This window comes from Schistocerca americana, chromosome 8 (genome assembly GCF_021461395.2).
Source record: "Schistocerca americana isolate TAMUIC-IGC-003095 chromosome 8, iqSchAmer2.1, whole genome shotgun sequence".
Taxonomy (NCBI): Eukaryota; Metazoa; Arthropoda; class Insecta; order Orthoptera; family Acrididae; genus Schistocerca; species Schistocerca americana.
Genome location: NC_060126.1, coordinates 308,599,537 through 308,621,440, shown reverse-complemented (window position 1 = coordinate 308,621,440; position 21,904 = coordinate 308,599,537). Strand labels below are relative to the sequence as shown.

The 21,904-nt window shown below is 43.2% G+C and overlaps 1 protein-coding gene across 1 annotated transcript in view; it reads left to right on the top strand.

Annotated features, from left to right (window-relative positions):
- The first annotated feature begins 771 nt into the window (after positions 1 to 771).
- The window catches only part of LOC124545790 (endochitinase A-like), a 394,777-nt gene continuing 373,644 nt past the window's right edge, over positions 772 to 21,904 (top strand). The window contains exon 1 of the mRNA XM_047124737.1: positions 772 to 1,055. The gene's annotated coding sequence lies outside the window, so the exon portion shown is untranslated. The remainder of the gene's footprint in view (positions 1,056 to 21,904) is intronic.

The following is a 21,904-nucleotide window of genomic DNA, read 5'->3' as shown; positions in this document are numbered from 1 at the left end:
ATCACTTACCTTGGTCCAAAAAGGGGTCCAATATTCAGGAACAAACATTTTCGATAAATTGACAGCAACCATTAAAAACTTGGTTTCAGATAAAGCACAGTTTAAACAGAGCTTGAAAGACATTTTGATAGGCAACTTCTTCTACTCTATAGATGAATATCTTAACAGAGACTGTTAAGCCAGCTTAAGTAAAAATGTGTGTTAGATTTCAGTTTTGACAACACTGGTCACAACAGTCAACATTAGATTTTTTGTGTATGATAAATTTATTAATATTGCATAGCAATGTTTCGTTCTGACATCATGTCAATTCTGTGAATATTAGCTGTTCCAGTTTACCTCATTGTATTCACCTATTTCTACAAATGACCAGGGTAGTAAGTATTATATTCAAATGTTTTATGTTTTTATGTTAAACTTTCTGACATGTTCCACACCAACGAGAATCATCTCATTTTTTGGGTCTGTGGAACACAAACCTAAATCTAATGTAATAGATGTCAACCGGTTGATACAGATGCCTTTTACATTTGCGTTCTGTCTGATAACAGAAACATTTTGATTAGATGCTTCACGCAGATGTGCTTTCGGAGAGACGGATGTCTAGTATTTCCCAGTGTAGTCGTCTGCGCATGCGCGGCAGCCCGCGCCAGTAGCCTACTTCTTCCGCGCGGCGCCAGCTGCAGCTTGTGGAGGGGGTGGCACGGGGCGTGGTGGGGGGAGCGCGGCGGCTGCCGAGCACGAGGAGCTCCTCGGTTAGCGGCAGGTGTCCATTCATCGCGCACGCGTCATGCGGTGAACAGCGTAGTCAAAGTGCCTACAGCACCCGCGGACCAGGGCAAGTCTACACGACGAAACGAGCCGAATCGACCGCCGATACGTGGTGACAGTGAAGTATCCGAACTGTGTGTACATCACGGTTTACTAGGGTGTGACTGCTCTGTTTAGGTTTTTTTTTTTTTTTTCTTCTTCTTTTCTTGGAGACTCATAGTGAAGTTGACCTAGGAAGAAGAAACGGCGCGAGGATTACGTCCAGAACCGGAAGCAGATTAGCGGTAAGTACGCTTACCACAGTTAATGTTGCCACTTTGGCGGAGCCACGAGTCAGAGGTGTCGTCCATGGATGATCGGGAGCTGTAGCAGACGCGGAGCCGCGGGGCAGAAATGCAGTCGGGAAGATACGGATGCGCGGAAAGTGGGTTTCACGGCCAACGGCTGCTGGGGGGCTTGCAGGCGGCCCGGCAGGAATGTATCGAGAATGCAGACATAGTCGTCTCCGTCACCTTGCTTGCTCGACACCTTTAAGCTCGTTTTAAGATGCTCTCTGCTTTGCTTGGATCCATTTTGTGCCGATACATTTACAAGTACTAGTGCATCCGACGACAAACATCGGCTTATATGTAAAAGCGTTTTCATGATCTTTTCTTAGCTGTTATTTTGACGTCAGTCAACCAAGTTCCTCGATAGCGACTTCGAAACGAATCTGCTTGATATTTCGGCAAAATGTTGTACTGCGCGCAGTGTAGCAATCCTATAGATGGGAGGTGAGTAGAGGACCGGAAATAGGGATGACATAGTTAAGTGGGTAGAGCTGAGTATCGCAATATTTGGGAAATGAAGGAAGAAGCTCTTATCCAGTAATGAAGGGGAAACTGTGTGAGGAATATGTCTCTTCCAAGACCTTGTTTGAAATAACAGGAGGTATAGCGTACTGCAGATATTACCATGAAGCTTACCATCCGATTCTGCTAAACAGTCTCCTCATATGCACAGAATTAAGATTGTCGTTGTTTGTTTACAAGCATTCATTCAGAGAAAAATGCGCTTACGCCGCGGCCAACTTGTATCTGTGCTCGAAGGATAAGTGTCATGCCGATTATTTGTCGCAAAGGAAAAATAAAAATTATGTGAACATAAGAATGTTTCTATCCACGGCCTTGCATCTACAAATGCAGTTTCACAGATGATAATCTGGATTTTTTTGCAACTGCAGTAAGTCATTATTCAGACCATTTTTGGACTCTGGTTGAAGGCTACCAGCATTTCCTTGTCTGGGTTCCATTTAAAAATTTGTTGCTGTGCCCTTACGTCCGCAGACGGTTCTGTAGCTCTTTGAAAGTGCAGTACTTCTTTATCTCGAAATTAGGACTTAATAAGGGTTTCAAAAAATACTTGATGCCTGAAATAGTGATAATAATAACAATCCAACAACAGAAATTTCATTCTTTCTGGAACAGTTTTGTAACGTCCTATTATACAACTGAATTCTTCTTAGAAGGTACAAGTACATACTTCAGCAGCTCTCACGTGGAATGCTTATCTGTGTGATGACTGAACTGACGATCGACAATTTTCAAGATCCACCTCTATATGACCCTTAAGAGACAAAGGTTACGGGAAGATAGACATTTTAAGATGTTATAAGACGATTTCGTGTACTTACCACCGCTTCATCTCGTAAGGATGCAAACAAAACTGTCTACACGTCCGCAATGTAATAACATTTTAAGAAGGCTGAAAGTAACTGCCATTGGTGCAAGAAAGGTATCTACAGATGTTCAGGAAGATGCTCTTACTATAAAGCAAGGACGTTAGATTGATGATACGCCTTGAGAATCGCTTGATATATATTGAACTATCTAACCATTGTACAAGTTGTATCACAAATTCCATCGTCCATTCTGCATGTATTTTTTAAATGTCAGTATACATTTAGAAGCACAGGTTCTTCTTTAGGGCATCAGCACACTAGTCAGAGAACATCAGTGGAACATCAGCGTGATGCAAACGTGAATACGTGAATTGGGTGCTTCTTCGCCGCGTAAGATATTCCACTCCACAGTCCTCTTCATGTTATTTCATCTGTATGCACCACATGCTGTTATTTTAAATGAACACGGTCCTTAAAATAGTACGATGTTTCAGTGCAATAGAAGGAAGCTGTTATTTAACTCTCATGTATCGCACTGTCCCTTGTTGTGAAGAAAAGACACTATAACTACCCGAAGACGTAGTTATCTTTACCAGGAATTATCCAAGTTATAATCAAGAGAACGAAAACCTTGAGTGGCTAAAAATTGGCTGCCGTCCTGTCAGGACCACGGACAGTTTTGCAAAAAAAGGTGTAAGGTGGGAGTTTTATGATGAATCAATTCGATTCCCTCACAGCTTCGCCCTTCCGGGTGCCGATGTGCGGCTGCGAGGGCGAGAACCCGTCCACGGACAAGCCCGTTGCGAGACGAACCTCGGCAAAGCCTGCTGAGCGGATACAATTGCTAATTGGTACTCTCACTGGAGGAACCTTTCCCGCGGAAGCCTGCGGACATCCAGGAAGCGGCAGCCGGCTTCCTCAGATAGCACATCTCGCGTCTGCAGAATGCACCCGCGGCCACCTGGGTGGAGGGAGGAGCTATCTCCAAAGCAGCTTCCACAAAACTTATAAATTCTGTGCCGCGTGCGTTTCGCTAGCATTGCTTGTGTATACTACAACAATGATGTGTCGGTAAACCTTTGTATCGTCTTATTCGCGACCTCGTTTGTTTCAGTCTTGAAAGATAGCAGCAGAGATTAGATCTCCGATAAGATGATAATTTTACTGAAGAAGTCCACCTTTCATAATTTTCTTGTAGGCCACAGCTCTTCGTTCGAACTCTCGTAAACTGCAGAAACGTTTTAACGTAGCTTAATCACATCGTATTATAGCTATTTCCAACCAATACTAGTCAGGAACGATTTCAATCATCGTTAACGCGGCATCAAACTTAATCCAATGAGCCAGCTTATTTCCTTAGCTATCGTTCTCTAATTTTCCTTGCACTATATTATTACTGTGACATGGCAGGAATGTCTATTTCCGTTTCTACATCTCCGCAACACATTAATCAAGTAAAACACACAGGTAAAGGATGTATCAACACAGTACGAAATACATTCTTAATGAAGGCATCGGTTAACAAGAATACACGCATCGACCCATCGTCGCACTGAATCACTGATGCGCTAGGCGAGTTTGCATCTGGTGAGTGCGGAGACCAAGGAATTGCTGCCCCTCCACCTACACTTTTGTCACGGAGGCTTCCGGACATTAACCCTGAAATAAGGAGGAGCAGGTACATGTTTTGTCGCATTTGTGGAGACATACATTCTAGCAGAACAGGTAGAGTGTTCCCTAAAAAAGCATGGTCAGTTTCTCCGTTAAGGCTGGTTGGAAGAACGTGAGGCCCTATAAAGTCACCTCCAGTCTTGGCCCAGACATTGACAGAAAATCTTTATTGATGACGTGACTGCTCTATTTTGTGAGGATTCTCGATAGCCCACCCGTGTTCATCATCATCATCATCATTTAAGACTGATTATGCCTTTCAGCGTTCAGTCTGAAGCATAGCCCCCCTTATACAGTTCCTCCATGATCCCCTATTCAGTGCTAACATTGGTGCCTCTTCTGATGTTAAACCTATTACTTCAAAATCATTCTTAACCGAATCCAGGTACCTTCTCCTCGGTCTGCCCCGACTCCTCCTACCCTCTACTGCTGAATCCATGAGTCTCCTGGGTAACCATGCTTCTCCCATGCGTATAACATGACCCCACCATCTAAGCCTGTTCGCCCTGACTGCTAAATCTATAGAGTTCATTCCCAGTTTTTCTTTGATTTCCTCATTGTGGACAGCCTCCTGCCATTGTTCCGATCTACTAGTACCTGCAATCATCCTAGCTACTTTCATATCCGTAACCTCAACCTTGTTGATAAGGTAACCTGAATCCACCCAGCTTTCGCTCCCATACAACAAAGTTGGTCGAAAGATTGAACGGTGCACAGATAACTTAGTCTTGGTACTGACTTCCTTCTTGCAGAAGAGAGTAGATCGTAGCTGAGCGCTCACTGCATTACCTTTGCTACACCTCGCTTCCAGTTCTTTCGCTATGTTGCCATCCTGTGAGAATGTGCATCCTAAGTACTTGAAACCGTCCACCTGTTCTAACTTTGTTCCTCCTATTTGGCACTCAATCCGTTTATATTTCTTTCCCATTGACATTACTTTCGTTTTGGAGATGCTAATCTTCATACCATAGTCCTTATATTTCTGATCTAGCTCTAAAATATTACTTTGCAAACTTTCAATCGAATCTGCCATCACAACTAAGTCATCCGCATATGCAGGACTCCTTATTTTGTGTTCACATATCTTAATCTCACCCAGCCAGTCTATTGTTTTCAACATATGATCCATAAATAATATGAACAATAGTGGAGACAGGTTGCAGCCTTGTCTTACCCCTGAAACTACTCTGAACCATGAACTCAATTTACCTTCAACTCTAACTGCTGCCTGACTATCCATGTAAAGACCTTTAATTGCTTGCAAAAGTTTGCCTCCTATTCCATAATCTTGTAGAACAGACAATAACTTCCTCCTAGGAACCCGGTCATATGCCTTTTCTAGATCTATAAAGCATAAATACAATTCCCTGTTCCACTCATAACACTTCTCCATTATTTGCCGTAAGCTAAAGATCTGGTCCTGACAACCTCTAAGAGGCCTAAACCCACACTGCTTTTCATCCAATTGGTCCTCAACTAATACTCGCACTTTCCTTTCAACAATACCTGAGAAGATTTTACCCACAACACTGATTAAGGAGATACCTCTGTAGTTGTTACAATCTTTTCTGTTTCCATGTTTAAAGATTGGTGTGATTACTGCTTTTGTCCAGTCTGATGGAACCTGTCCCGACTCCCAGGCCATTTCAATTATCCTGTGTAGCCATTTAAGACCTGACATTCCACTGTATTTGATGAGTTCCGACTTAATTTCATCCACTCCAGCCGCTTTATTGCACTGCAATCTATTGACCATTTTTTCCACTTCCTCAAATGTGTTCCTACTTCCATCATCATTCCTATCCCATTCTACCTCGAAATCTGAAACATTACTGATCGCATTTTCACCTACATTGAGCAACTCTTCAAAATATTCCCTCCATCTGCCCAAGGCATCCGCAGGATTCACCAGCAGTTTTCCTGACCTGTCCAAAATACTTGTCATTTCCTTCTTACCTCCCTTTCGAAGACTGCTAATTACACTCCAGAATTGTTTTCCAGTAGCTTGACCCATAGTCACCAACCTGTTTCCAAAGTCTTCCCACGATTTCTTCTTGGATGCTGCAATTATCTGTTTGGCTTTGTTTGTTTCTTCAACATAACTTTCTCTGTCTACCTGGGTTCTGGTATGTAGCCATTTTTGATACGCCTTCTTTTTCCTTTTACAGGCTGCCTTGACTGTATCATTCCACCAAGCTGTTTGCTTCATCCTACTTTTACACACTACTGTTCCAAGACATTCTTTAGCCAATTCTAGTACTGTGTCCCTGTACCTTGTCCATTCCTTTTCCAATGACTGTAATTGACTACATTCAACTAACTGGTACCTTTCTGAGATCGCTGTTATGTACTTGTGCCTGATTTCCTTATCCTGAAGTTTCTCCACTCTTATCCTCCTACATATGGACCTGACCTCCTGCACTTTCGGCCTCACAATCCCAATTTCACTGCAGATTAAGTAATGATCAGTGTCATCAAAGAATCCCCTGAATACACGTGTGTCCCTCACAGCCTTCCTGAATTCCTGATCTGTTATTATATAGTCAATGACAGATCTGGTTCCCCTGCCTTCCCAAGTGTACCGGTGAATGTTCTTATGTTTAAAAAAGGAGTTTGTGATTACTAAGCCCATACTGGCACAGAAATCCAAGAGTTGTTTCCCGTTCCTGTTGGCCTCCACATCCTCTCCAAATTTACCCATAACCTTTTCATACCCTTCTGTTCGATTTCCAATCTTGGCGTTAAAATCACCCATGAGCAGAACACTGTCCTTGTCCTTTACTCTAACAAGTACATCACTGAGTGCCTCTTAAAAACTATCCATCTTATCTTGATCTGTCCCTTCACAATGCGAATATACTGACACAATCCTAATTTTCTTGCTAGACACTGTCAAATCTATCCACATCAGTCGTTCGTTTACATACCTTATTGCAACTACGCTGGGTTCCATTTCTTTCCTGATGTAAAGCCCTACACCCCATTGTGCTATTCCTGCTTTGACTCCTGACAGGTAGACCTTGTATTCTCCCACTACCTCTTCTTTCTCACCCCTTACCCGAATGTCACTAACAGCTAAAACGTCCAGCCCCATCTTACTTGCAGCCTCTGCCAGTTCTACCTTCTTCCCAGAGTAGCCCCCATTGATATTAATAGCTCCCCATCTCATTACCATTTGTTTGCCAAGTCGTATCTTAGGAGTCCCTGGTTTGTCAGTTAGAGGTGGGACTCCGTCACCTCCAAAGGTCCGAGGCATTTTGCTCTGATTGTTGCCAGCATCATATTTAAAGTACCAGGGAGGCGGGTTGCTAGCCTTACTTGCCCCGAGTCCCACTGGGTTTTACCCCTAACGGCTGGGGACTAACCGGTGGATTTGGTAGTCTTTGCCATATGAGCACAAAGGTGACCACGACTCAGAAAATGTCGAAGATGCCCAGCCTTATTCCGAAGTAACTGGTATCCCGACTGTCGGGACCACTTACTTGGCCACTCATACGTTGCCCGTGGTTCATGAACTAGGACATGACTACAGGAACCCACACCATGAACCACCCGTGTTGATTGTAAAAATTCACAATCTAATCACGTTGCACTAGAGTGAAAGTTAACATATTGTTTAATAAACGATTTGCAGAAGTATACGCGTGCAGCCAAATCCGCTGCTGATACTGCCTCACAAATTGTACATGGTATGGATACAGCAGGTCCTCGTGAGGCAGTCACCAAACAATTGTTGTCCTCAACTGCAAGAAGAAGTTCAGTTGAGGTCCCCTCGTCCTTTTAGGCCTCCCACAGTCGCGAGTAGCAGGCTTAAACGATCCGTGCTCCCTATGATGGTACACTGAATACTGGTAGCGCTGGTAGGTTCTGTTCCTGTGTGTTTCCCAGAATTACTGTAATTATAAATACAAGTAGAAAATGAGCTTCAACATGGAAATAAAGTGATGCTTGGCCCATGTCCCGGCAACATATATTCTTCCTCCATGTGTGTGGGATGTTTGCTGATAGTTTGGCCATACCTTTTTGCTACACCACGTATACACATCGCAAGACATTGTACAATGCATGGAGGGGGCTGCTTCATGTCAATGGTGTCGATATTATTTCCTGTTTCTTTCACTTACTGAGTGCGGAGAAAAATAACTGCCTATATACATATCCTAATATCTTTCAAAAAAAAGAATGGTTCAAATGGCTCTGAGCACTATGGGAATTAATTTCTGAGGTCATCAGTCCCCTAGAACTTAGAACTACTTAAACCTAACTAACCTAAGGCCATCACACACATCCATGCCCCAGGCAGGATTCGAACCTGCGACCGTAGTGGTCGTGCGGTTCCAGACTGTAGCGCCTAGAACCGCTCTGCCACTGCGGCCGGCAATCTCTCTCATCCTCACGATCTCTACACTAGGTACAGTATGAGCAATGGTTGGTTGGTTGGGTGGTTTGGGGAAGGAGACCAGACAGCGTGGTCATCGGTCTCATCGCATTAGGGAAGGATGGGGAAGGAAGTCGGCCGTGCCCTTTCAGAGGAACCATCCCGGCATTTGCCTGGAGTGATATAGGGAAATCACGGAAAACCTAAATCAGGATGGCCGGACGCGGGATTGAACCGTCGTCCTCCCGAGCACAATGGTCCCACACTCTTCTTCTAACAGGGGTTCTCTGAATTTACCCAGCAGTGCACATTGTTTTTCTTTCAGAGATTCCCCGAGGATTCCTGTTAAACTTTCATATGGGCTAAACCGAACTGCTACGATCCTGGCAACGCATCTCTGAATTCATTCTATGCCTCCTGTCTTGTCTACTCGATGAGAACACCAATATTGGAACAACACTCTAGAATTGGTCACAGCAGCGGCTTGTATGTGTTTCTCTGTACATATCTATCGCATCTTCCCCGAACCCTTCCACCAAATTTAAGTCTTGCATTCCCTTTCCCTAAAACTTATTTTACGAGATCGCTCGATTCCATATCACTTCTTATTACTAATACTAAATACATACATAATTTGGCGTGCTCAAAATGCTAATCTTGTAGTCAAGTACTATACGGTTTCTCCTCCTTGTTGGACGATTTATCTTACAATTATCTACACTTACATTTATCTACATTTGAAGAGAGTAGCAACCGGAAATCTTGCTGAAATCTTTCTGCAGTCAGGATCGTCCAACGGCGATACTTTCTTGTACAGAACTGCACTGCCAGCGAACCATCACAGGCGTAACAGTAACTCCGAGCGTGAACCAAGGGAGTATTATAAGTCCGTTACTTCTCACAATACACATGAGGCTTTACGCGGGTGATGGCATGTATACAGAAAGATCGACGTTCTGTGCATGGATCCTCAATGTAAACGAATGGCGTGTATGTAGACAGAAAGACTCATTACTGTATGATCACACGATTGCAGAACAGTCACTGGAAGCAATTGTATCCATAAAACACGTACGTGCGCGCAGCGATTTAAAGCGGAACGACCACACAAAACTAATCGCAGAAAATGCGGATGCCAGATTAAGGTTCACTGGAAGAAGTCTCAGGAAATATAGTCAGTTAGCAAAGGAGGTAGCTTACATAACAGTTGTTCGACCAATGCATGAGTATTGCGATCGGTAACAAATAGGACTTCTAGAGGAAATAGGGAAGACCCCAAATAAGAGCATCGCGTTTCTTTACAGGTTCATTTAGTAAGCGCGAGCGCGTTACGGAGTCGCACAGCCAAAATTGCAGGGGGAGGCGTTGCAAGAAAGATGTTCTGCATCACGGAGCAGTTTACTGTTCAAGTTCCTAGCGTCTAAGTTGTTAGAAGAGTCCTCCCAGCTGCTGTAAATCTCTCGAAAAGATCACGAAGATAAAATTAGGGTGTTTCGAGCCAACATGGAAGGTTACCGGCAGTCGTTCTTCCCCCACTTAATTCGCGTGAGGAACTGAAAATGTGGAAGGCAGCACTATACAAAGTACCCTTCACCAAAAACCGAAAAATGGCATGCGGAGCATAGATGTAGGTGTCATACTTCTTCTGATTCTATCTGAGAAATCATTTATGTATACTGCAAACAATAGAGGTCCTTCTTCGCTTCCTTGGGGCACTCCTGATGCTACTTTCGTTTCTACACAACGTTCGCCGTCCAGTATAACGCACACGGCTGTATCAGGCAAATATTGCTCAAGCCAGTCACATACCAGCAAAGATACTCGATAAGATGGTACCTTTGCTAGGAGTGGACAATGTAGTGTGGCGTCCAATGCCTTTTGGAGATCTAGAAAGACGGAATCTACATGTTTATCAGCATCTATTGTTTCATCCATGGAGACATTATTCACTGCAGGTCGGTAGCCTCTAAATACCTACGCTTCATTCCTTATTTATTATGAACATCAGGAGATTGAAGAGGCTTCGACTGACAGTTTTAAAATGACAGCGACTACCGCAAATGCAAACGCTTATTGGATATTACGCGAACGTTAGATTCCCTGGCGCGTACCTACGGTGAAAACCGCTCCGACTCCCAGCCGGGTGGTAGCGATGAAATCTCACGGCTTTCCTGCAGATGTAGTGTCAGTTATCTTCTGGCGTAGTTATATGTTTCGAATTTATCTAGAATTATTGAACTATAGACACAATATCGTCAGCAAATGTTTCTGTCTCTCCTCTGTTTCCACGTAGTTAGTTACTAGAATAAGGGCAACCACTCACGCACACCGTTTCAATTTGGTAGCGTCAGTCTAACTGTTTCCGTTCGTATTCGCTTCATTACTCTGCATTCTAGACGGCCATTTCTGCGTCTTTTCACTTCTAGTTTTATTTCTCCATTTTTCGAACCAAATGGAGATACATATAAACATTTACACTTCATGAAACCTGATAACGCTGTAATTTTTGACAAGATGACTGCATCTTTGTATGGCTCACACATTTGGGATCCATATCAGTACGTTACGTACCATATGAAGAAAAGGACGGTGCCGTCTGTTCGTCCAGTGAGGGAGTGTCGTGCAATTGCTGACAAGTATCACCTGGGACACAATCCAAGAAAGGAGTTTCGCGAAAAGCTGCTTAGAAAACCCCAAGTGCGGGTTTTACAACAGAGAATTTAGTAATGTTTTTCAGCCTCTTGACTGTAGGTCGCGTAGGGACTGCAGAAAAGAAATCGTAAATAATTATTTGACTTATACAGGAATATAGAAAAATCTTCCTGTGCGCTACCAAGCAATAGAATGATAAGAAACACTGGTACATAGAACAGATGGTACAACGTTATTAACGTCTACTAGGCACTTTGTACATATTCGAACGGTATAAATTTGGGTTTCTTTTTAGGGGAAAGAAGGCCAGATACGTAACGAACAGAAAGAACAATACAATACTGCCAAATACTTATTTTACTATTCAGTGATTTTCTTATTACTACACAGTAATAGCGGTGTAAATTTCTGTTTTTTACGAGTTTACGTTTGTGTGAATATTGATGTTTCGAAGATTTCCAGGCGTTAATGTCCATTAATAGTTTACGATTTGAGTAGAGGAGGTTCGTGAATTTGAGTATTGAAATAAAAAGAATGTGTGTATTGTACAACGCGTCACCGAGACAGTTCATTTCGAAAAGAGTTAATAACTTTACCGGCAATTGTCCGCTTACTTTTCGAGACCTCGCTCACATGGCTTACGATCTATTTTCAGTTACACCCATGAGCTAGTCTGCTACATCGTGTCCTCATGCGAGTACTCTCACTTTCTCTTCAGATCCACAGTTATTCTTCTCTCGCAGCTAATGTGAAAGTGATATCGTGCTACCAGTACAGTAGCGGTTCTTTTCATCAACATTTATCTCTTCGTTTCATTTATTTCCATCTTTTTCTGAAGACTCATTTCACCTGCCATTCATTTTGATGCGTCCCAGTTAGAGCTTTCACACCTTTTGTATGGGATCAGGAATTACTGTCAGAACGCACCACCAACGCAAGCAAAGGGCACAACGGCAGTACATATGATAAGTAGAAAATGTTTACGTAATAATTCTTGCAACCCTCGAGCGACCTCACATTTCGATGAACTAAGATATCGGCATTTCTTTTCGAAGGGTAACTTGCCACAGCTTGCTTTTTACTCTGTGTTGTTCTAAAGTACTCGTCTAGCGTCGTGACGTCCTGAGCTGTCGTTAGTGTGAACTCACAGAGCGAGTTTTCTCTGTTTATTATTTATTTCGCTTCTACGTTCGCTGAAATGCTATTCTCACTTTTGTTCTCACTTTTGTTCATCCAGCATGACGTATACAATTATGAACTTCCTTCACTTTGTCTAGGCTTGAAATCGCCTACCCACGTACTTACATCTGTACTCATACCGAAGGACACTGTACAGGAAGCGTTCGAGTGAATTTTTATTGTGTTTTCTTCCAGTTTCACTGACGGATGAGACTTCAAAAGGTTTTATTTTTTCTCCTACGAGCGACTTATTTAATTTTATGTAATTTCCAGGACCATTTGCGGGATATTCGTTGGACACAGCAGATTCTGATTACGTTTCTATCTAAAAACGGTCAGTTCAGATATTTTCCGCAGTTACTTCGTCTTAAAAATCAGTGTCTTTGTTTGAGTGTGCGATAGAGAAGACTGTTCTATCTTTGGTATTACGTCTCATTCAAGCATCATACTTTCCACGCACTACATCAAAGACATCCAGTCTAGTGCTTTATGATCTGTCTTTTTTATAGGCAACATTTAGTTCTAAAAGTGATTTGTGCGCTCATCGTGATATCAACATATATTTAATCTATAACTGTCTGTAGCTACATTTTTTTAAGATCATAAACTATCAAAATGTTTCTATTCGAAGACCACACTAACCCTGCCTGCATGTCGGTGCTCATATACCCGCATCGGCGTCGTGTTGGATTGCATGTACGCTGCAGCAAAGCCCGCAAACGCAGACTTTTTGATCTCTTCTTGTACTATGGTTTTACTTTCAATGAGTTACACAGTTTCAGACTGGAAGACAGCAAAACGCTTCGCTGTTGCGTTGTTGTATTCGTCTCGGAGAATGCCGTCACGATTACGTCTTCGTTCAATGACACAAGGCCTGGTGTTCACTGGAGGAGAAGTACATATCAGTGACAACAGTCAGAATCATTAAAGCGACGTGTCGCTAGTACGAATGGAGATTATCGTCACTAAAAAAAAAAAAAAAAAAAAAAAAAAAAAAAAAAAAAAAAAAAAAAAAAAAAAAAAGAAAAAGAGAGAGAGAGAGAGAGAGAAAAAGAAAAGGCCAATATAAAAAACATAGTAGCTATAGAGGACTCTATATGTCATGTCGAAACTCTTCTCCAGTGAAGTCTTAGGAGTACAATTTAAATGCATTGACTGACAATCGCATCGCGAGGCACATTTACAAGAAGTAAAATGGCGTGAGAAATGAATGTTAAACGTAGGAGGCTGATATTAGCTACCCTCTAGCTGAACAAGAGTTGACTCTCTCTTCTCCACAAAAATAACCTGCACGAAACAATTCAAACAGCGGCAATACCTCCACATGTATTACACTTCTGCTGCCCCGTGTGAACATTTCAGAAACGAATAATATATGTTGGTCAGTAATTACTGAAAACTACGTTGCTTGTTTATTTTCTCAATTTACCTTTCTCCTCGTCTGGGCTAACCGAATCAGTTTCCTTAGTATCTTCCGCGTATTGGAGTCTGTTCGAAGCGATGACGCCAAATTGAGCGTTGAAGAATTCTCAACAGCACACACGACCAGATATTGCACTATCGTCGCGGAAGATCTAGTCGTGTATCGCTTTTTTATGTATAAACAGCAATTTCGTAAACATGTGATGCAATGACAAAATAAGTTTGTTTTATCTAGGCTAAATATGTTTCCAAGTCGATAGGATTTACCTACGATTTTTTTAGATTCGACTAACTGAAATCGGAAACCTCCGTAATAAGCAAAAGAAGTGTGAAGTTCTACTGGGATGTATTTCCGTCGCGCATATTCGCTACCTGGTAGCAGATCATCGACTTGCCCCTCTTACACACATAAAGAAAACGGCTCCAATTCCCGTTTCCAACCAAAGTTTTCTGGAGGTTTTCCTTGATTGTAGTACCACGCGGGGTAGCCGGTAGCCGCGTCTTGTCACCTTCCGCGCGGCTTCCCCCATAGGAGGTTCGAGTCCTCTCTCAGGGATAGGTGTGTGTGTCGTCCTTGGTGTATGTTAGTTTAAGTTATGTTAAGTTGTGTGTAAGCTAAGGGACCGATGAGCTCAGCAATATTGTCCCATAAGACCTTACCACAAATCTCCAAATTTTTTCCTTGATTGTGGCTCAAATGCTGGAACTGCAAACCAAGTAACGAATAACCGCAGTTGGGACCCCGTTTAGAAGCTCGTGTGATATTTGGCTGAAAAAAAGTGGATTCCACAGTGGGCCGAATCTATCACAGACCTTTCTACCCTTCTTCGGGGTAGGCCCAGTATATGAAACGCTGAAAAAAATATATCTCTGAAGTGTAAATTCTCTTGATTAATTACTTTGATCCAATCATATTGAGTGTCAATGATCAGGCGAGGTCATTGTAACAGTTCGGAGCTACTTCCGTAAATTTCGATACACAATAGCAGAGAGAATTAATGGAAAACTTCAGTCGCTCACAGCGGAAAACGAAACAAAAAAGAGTCGATTAGGTCTTTCAATATATCTTCTGATATCTTTGTACCATAATCACACGAAAAGTCGTGTGAACGTTGAAGAAAAACATGACTGACGGTCGAATGCAACTGGGCGCCTGCAAAATCGAAACGCTCGCCACTACAAGAATTCACCTTATCGGGCACCCATGACATATGTGTGACTTTGGAGGGTTTGCATTCTTGTCAGAACAGCTATAATTTCTTAAATTAATGGGAAAAGGCAGAAAAGGAAAGTTATTTCTTGGAACCATTTGCTATGTCGAACAGTACTTGAAATTTAAATCATTGTACAACTAGTGAACTTTGTCGGAGCATTTTCAGACGCTTTTCGACCTCTTTTGTAGAAATAAAAGTAATAAGCAATAAGGCACTTCTAGTTTACAATAAACTTCCATCGTACTAGTGTGGTAGCGTCAGACCGTCTAGCAGACATAAAACTAAGTTACGGGCAACTAGCACTTTATCGCAACAACATCCAACTTGAAATTGGCCGTATATACCTAAGTTGCTAAATCCGGTTTTCTCGATGGTTTTTATAGATCAACAATCTTGAACATAGTCAATTAACACCTTCGTAGACGAGTCGTAAATGAAAGCAAACCAAAATTCGTATTTTATTTTGTGTGTGTAATGGAACTTCGTACAATTGTAAACTGCCTTTAGTTCGAACCCGCATCACAATCTATGATTTCATAAAATGGGCAGCTGAGTTCTGTACTCGAAGGCACACTGACTGAGTACCAATTATCCTGTATGTTGAGCAGTGTATATGATGAAAACTAGACCCGCAACAAATGGTATTCTGCCATTCTGAAGATACATTTTAGAAGAGATTTGTGTCATTTTGGGCCATTCATTAGCGCGCAGAAGGTACATTCGGATTGGCAAATGAGTTTTATTATGTGCGCTGCGAAAGATTCGTGCGCTCGCTACCGAGATAAAAACCGTTACAAGATGTTAAAAAAGCGTAACAAGCGACGACCGTTGCCGAGTGGCGAGATAACTGCCCACTGGAGTTTATTACAGCTAACGGTGGGTACTGCTGAGGCGGCAATGACTCTCAACTAAAGCCAGCCAGCACAGAGAGATGGGCACTCCCCCTACTAACGCTGCTGCAGCCACGTACCTTCGCAACTCGTGGAACGGGGAACCAGGTAAAATGAGGATCACGATCTGTTGTCCACACCACTTGCTTTGTGATTCGACGATGATACTGCAGAAAGGAACACTTGTACACTGTTCATCCATGTATACACATATACTCCGTAAGCCATGGTCGACAATAGATCGTACCTGTATTCTCGATCTTCTGTTCTATTCCATTCCTGCGTCTTTTATTGTTGTCTTCAGTCCCAAGACTGGTTTGATGCGGCTCTCCATGCTACTCTATCCTGTGCAACCCTCTTCATCTTCGAATAATTACTACAATCTACATTCTTTTGAATCTGCTGTCTGTATTCATCTCTTGGTCTCCCTCTACGATATTTACCTCTCCATCCTCCTCCTCCCCCCCCCCCCCCCCCCCCACCATTACTTCCCTCCAATACTAAATAGACGATGTCAAAATGTATCAGAATGTGGCCTGCCAACTGATCCCTTCTTCTGGTCAGGTTATGTCACAAATTTCTTTCTCCCTCAATTCTATTGAGTACCTCTTCATTAGCTACGTGATCTACCCACCTAATCTTCAGCATTCTGCAGCACCATATTTCAAAAGCTTCTGTTCTTTTCTTTTCTAAACTGTTCATCGTCCACGTTTCACTTCCATTCTTGGCTACCATCCACAAAAACACTTTCTGAAAAGGTTTTCTAACAATAAAATCTATATTCAATGTTAGCAAATTAGTCTCTCTTCCGCAGAAAGCCCTTTCTTACCATTGACAGTTTATCCCGCAATTTGAAGATGGCTAACAACTTAAACCGAAACTAGTAATCAATAAAAATAATAAACTGCAGTCTTCACATATAAAGAATTTTCTTCTGAAACCAGTAACTGTAAACAATTACTGATGGCGCATCTCCAACTTGACCACAGCAAGAAACAATTTTAACTTAATTTGTATCAAGTGTAACTAAAGAGTGCAAAACATCGCCACAGTTTTAAACTCAATCTGACCGTCCAGGATATCAGTCTTAGATAGAAGGCAGGAAGAGTGGGTAAAGAGATTAGCATTGCCTTTTCACAGATGTAACATGTGTGCTAGTTGACTGAACAAAGTAATGTATTCTGGCTACGGTCCACACTATTACGCTAATCGATCAAGCAGCATGTTGTGTTGTTTATACCTGCCACAAAAGCCGACTCGGTGTGTATGTTTATTGCTTTCCTGGTGGCGCAAGTGGAGCGGGCTAGGCGGGTCGTTCCCCCTACTCGTCTATTGCGTCACAATCCCTGCTGTGTGCGCTAAATGCAAGGTAGGTCGGCGAACCCGACACCGACTCGCCATTCATTGGCGCAAGTGGTTGCTCTGTGACCGTGTGTGCGTTTGCGTAGACACTTGCGACGCAGTAAGGAGTAGGGGAAAGTTTCGACGCAATTGATTATTTGGGAATCCAGATTAAACAGCTGTTTAAATGGCTCTGAGCACTATGGGACTTAACATCTGAGGTCATCAGTCCCCTAGAACTTAGAACTACTTAAACCTAACTAACCTAAGGACATCACCCACATCCATGCCCGAGGCATGATTCGAACCTGCGACCTTAGTGGTCACGCGGTTCCAGACTGAAGCGCCTAGAACCGCTCTGTCACTCCGGCCGGCCAAACAGCTGTTTAATACGAGCGCGGTATAACTAAGGTAAGTCCACCCTCCTCATCAAACTCTCGTCCTCACACAGTAACTCTTTACAGAGAAGTCTGTGATGTTACTTACACAACTGGTAATGTTCTTATCCTTGTGGTACCTTTGCACTTGAATTTCTGAAGATGCAAATAATTCCGAAATGCGTCATGCATTTTTTCATTCGGTGTACTTCTGCAGTATTCGCCGGTTATTGTTTTATTCCTGTTCAATAAAATCATTTTTCATCTGCTGTATGATTTAAAATGCGACCTAGTCAGCTTAACTACAAATCTACGCATATTTATGTAATAACTTATATCGAAAGGCTGGTTTGTGTAAGACTGGGGGGAAAAATGGCCACATGTACTATACGTCACCTACCAATTAGTACTGAATTTTGTCATCAGAAGTTTATATACGTGCAACAGAATGAGTGAGTTTACATACTGCCATTCGCGTTTCGAATCCCATTGCAGCGAAGAATACTTGAGGGCAAGAAGCATAACAGAATTGATAAAAATATCTCGACCACCACTGAAGGACCGCGCTTTTACGTTAAAATGCACTTATTTTTCGACGTAATCTATTTTTAAACCAATGTACTTCGTCCCGTGTTTTTCCAGTGCGTACATTCTATAATTCGCAGTGAGACTCTAGGTAAGTCTGCAAAAATCCACCAGCGAATGGCCAACCTCTTCACTGGACTGTAAACGATTATCAGTCACAATTCCCTGTAGACGTACGAACAGGTCAACTCAGACCTGCCAGATCTAATGTATATGGTTGATGTTCAAATCGTTTGAATTTGTATATTATAATTTTTCCGCTGCTCTGATGAAAAATGATTTTAAGTTATTTTGTCTTGGTAAAAGACATTTTATTTTTCAATCCTGCCGAATTCAGGCGTATTTTTTCATTCGGTGTACTTCTGCAGTATTCGCCGGTTATTGTTTTATTCCTTGCAGCTTAACCGATAAAAATAATCCCTTTTGTATCCTAGGAAACACTTTACACTATCTTTCCGACAGAGTAAATCACCTTCACCTTTAGTGGTGGAAGGGAACTCGTTTGGATTTCCACTGCGCTCCCGATGTGAAGCAAATACACAGTAATAAATGGACACACAATATCTGTTATAGTAATTTTACAAAGGTTCAAACAGTACCGAGACGCTCATTTTCTCACATGCTCGTAACCAGCGTTCGCTACACGCCCACGCAATCACACACAGCAGTGACACAGTTAAGGTTCCATGTATAACGAACTACACTCTTTTTCATGATTTTATGTTTGTGGCGTCAGCTATCTGATAAAGCTTTAGTTGTCTATCGGTGGAAACTGTATTGTAAACATTATACTTTTTTTCATTTCTCATGTTTTTTTTTTTTTTATTTTCTGTCTCTACTACAAAGAGTAAAGCAGGCTCTTTGAGAATGTTAACGCTGTAAGCTGTTCAATAGCCCTACCGACAGAAGTATCGTACATGGTCATGCGTAATTAAAAAGATGGTTCAAATGGCTCGGAGCACTATGGGACTCAACTTCTGAGGTCATTAGTCCCCTAGAACTTAGAACTAATTAAACCTATCTAACCAAAGGACATCACAAACATCCATGCCCGAGGCAGGATTCGAACCTGCGACCGTAGCGGTCCTGCGGTTCCAGACTGCAGCGCCTTTAACCGCACGGCCACTTCGGCCGGCTTCCATGCGTAATTAAGTGATCCGTCTGAGCTCGCCTCGCGAGCCTAATAAAAACTGCAACTTTCCGATGGCAAACTTTTTCTGGAATATCCAGGTACGACTACAGAACCGGTATACAGTTTTTCCTTATCAGACACGAACGACGCAGCGTATACAATGGCAAGAGTAGACAACTTTTCTGTAAAGTCGTCTTTCTCCCAAAGATATTTATAAGAGAATCGTCGATGTTCGGAAGAGGCTCGGCTACCGACTAAGCAGGACCAACAACACCATCTGAATTTTTTTTTTTTTAGTCGTCTTTTAATTCCTTCTGGTGTCGAAGCTAAACATTCGAGCAGTTAACATCTGCACTGCGCAAGCCACCTCATGGTATGTGGCAGAGGGTGCTTCGTATACACCTTACAGTTATCCCGTTTCTTGTTCCAGTTGTTGGGTGACTGTTCAAGGAACGTAGGCTCTCGGAATTTTAACAGTAAACCACGCCATGATGCACAGTGCCTCTCTTGTAGTGTCTGCCAATGCAGCCGACTCAGCACCTCAGTGACGCTTTAGCACTTCCTAAGTGAACTTATAACGAAACCCACTGTTCTTCTCTGGATCTTCTGTAGTTCCGCTATCAGATCTGTCTGGCATGGATCCCATACTGACGAGCAATGTTCAGGTAATGGTCGAACGAGGGTTTTGCAAGCTGCCTCGTTTGTGGGTGACTTCATTTAATGTGGACTGTTCCAACGAATCGCAGTCTGGCATCTGATTTTACGTTGTCATTCCACTTTAAATCGCTCCGTAGGCATACTCCTACATATTTAATGATTGTGACTAATTCCAGTGATTGTTATGCCATCGTATGTAATAGTGTAGTAATTGATCTTTCTCCCTATCTATACTCAGTATGTTACGTTTCTTTGAGATGAGGGTCAACTGCCAGTCGCTGCACCAATCAACTGTCCTCTGTAGCTCGTGCTACATTTTGCTTAAAAAAAAGGAAAATGATAAAGCCTTTTTGTCCGGGAGAATCCATCTAGGGTTGCTCGGCAGCCTTGTGCAAGTCTTTTTATTTGACGCCACTTCAGCGACTTGCGCTACGATGATGATGAAGATAACACAACGCCCAGTCAAAAAATGGTTCAAATGGCCCTGAGCACTATGGGACTTAACATCTGAGGTCATCGGTCCCGCGGGCCGGTGTGGCCGAGCGGTTCTAGGCGCTTCAGTCTGGAAACGCGCGACCGCTACGGTCGCAGGTTCGAATCCTGCCTCGAGCATGGATGTGTGTGATGTCCTTAGGTCAGTTAGGTTTAAGTAGTTCTAAGTTCTAGGGGACTGATCACCTCAGCTGTTAAGTTCCATGGCGCTCAGAACCATTTGAACCGATCATCAGTCCCCTAGAACTTAGAACTACTTAAACCTAATTAACCTAAGGACATCACACACATCCATGCCCAAGGCAGGATTCGAACCTGCGACGTAGCAGTCGCGCGGTTCCGGACTGAAGCGCCTAGAACCGCCCGACCATCTCGGCCGGCTAACGCCCAGTCCCCGAATGGATTATATATTTCCCATCCGGCAGGGAATCGAACTTGGGTCCCGCGCATGGCAGTAATCCACGCTGACCATTCATCTACGGACACCAACAGCATCAGCGTCACGAAAAGCCCCATGGAACTCCCGACGTTATTCACTAGATAATTCACACACATTGCAAAGTGTAATGGCCCCATACATATTTCGTTGGAGCACGCCTGAAGCTACTTTAATGTCTGAAGATTTCTCTCCATTAAGAACTAAACGCTGCATTATTTTTGTTAGGAACCCAACAATCCATCACACACCTGGTGCCGGCCGGAGTGGCCGAGCGGTTCTAGGCGCTACAGTCTGGAGCCGCGCGACCGCTACGGTCGCAGGTTCGAATCCTGCCTCGGGCATGGATGTGTGTGATGTCCTGAGGTTAGTTAGGTTTAAGTAGTTCTAAGTCTAAGGGACTGATGTCCTCAGAAGTTGAGTCCCATAGTGCTCAGAGCCAATTTTTAACACACCTGGTCTGATAATGCATACGCTCATATTTTGTTCATTAAGAAGTAGTGCGAAATTGAATCGAATGCCTTCTGGAAGTATCACCACATCAAGCTGTGGCACCGATATCTACCCTTTTCTGGGTCTAGTGGCCGAACATAGCGAGCAGGGTTTCACAATCCTCAGAAATGGATCGAAGAAGGTCTTGTTTACGTGCGCAGTGGACTCCGTGGTCGGCGCGGCGCTTTCCCTGCCAGTTATACTGTTGATTCACTGATTCACTCATTAATAGGGCTGGTGCAGGCTGCCGGAACCCGTTACGGGACGGATCGCGATACGATACGGCGCGTGCTGTGCGCGGCGGCTAACGAAGTGCGAATGAATAACGCCGGAAACGGCGGGCCACTTGCCAAGTGTGGCGTCTCGGTTCGGCTCGGCGTGCAGGTGCGTGTGTGCCCAAACACAACGGACGTCTCCCTTTTTCCCTCCCATTTCTGAGGCGAGCTCTTTTCCTCGGCCAGTGGAACCCCCCGGCGGGAGGGCCAACAACCACCTGCTCCGCCGAATTGTCTGTCCGCTGTCCGCTGCGTGAGTCATGAGCGTCTTTTGTTTCCT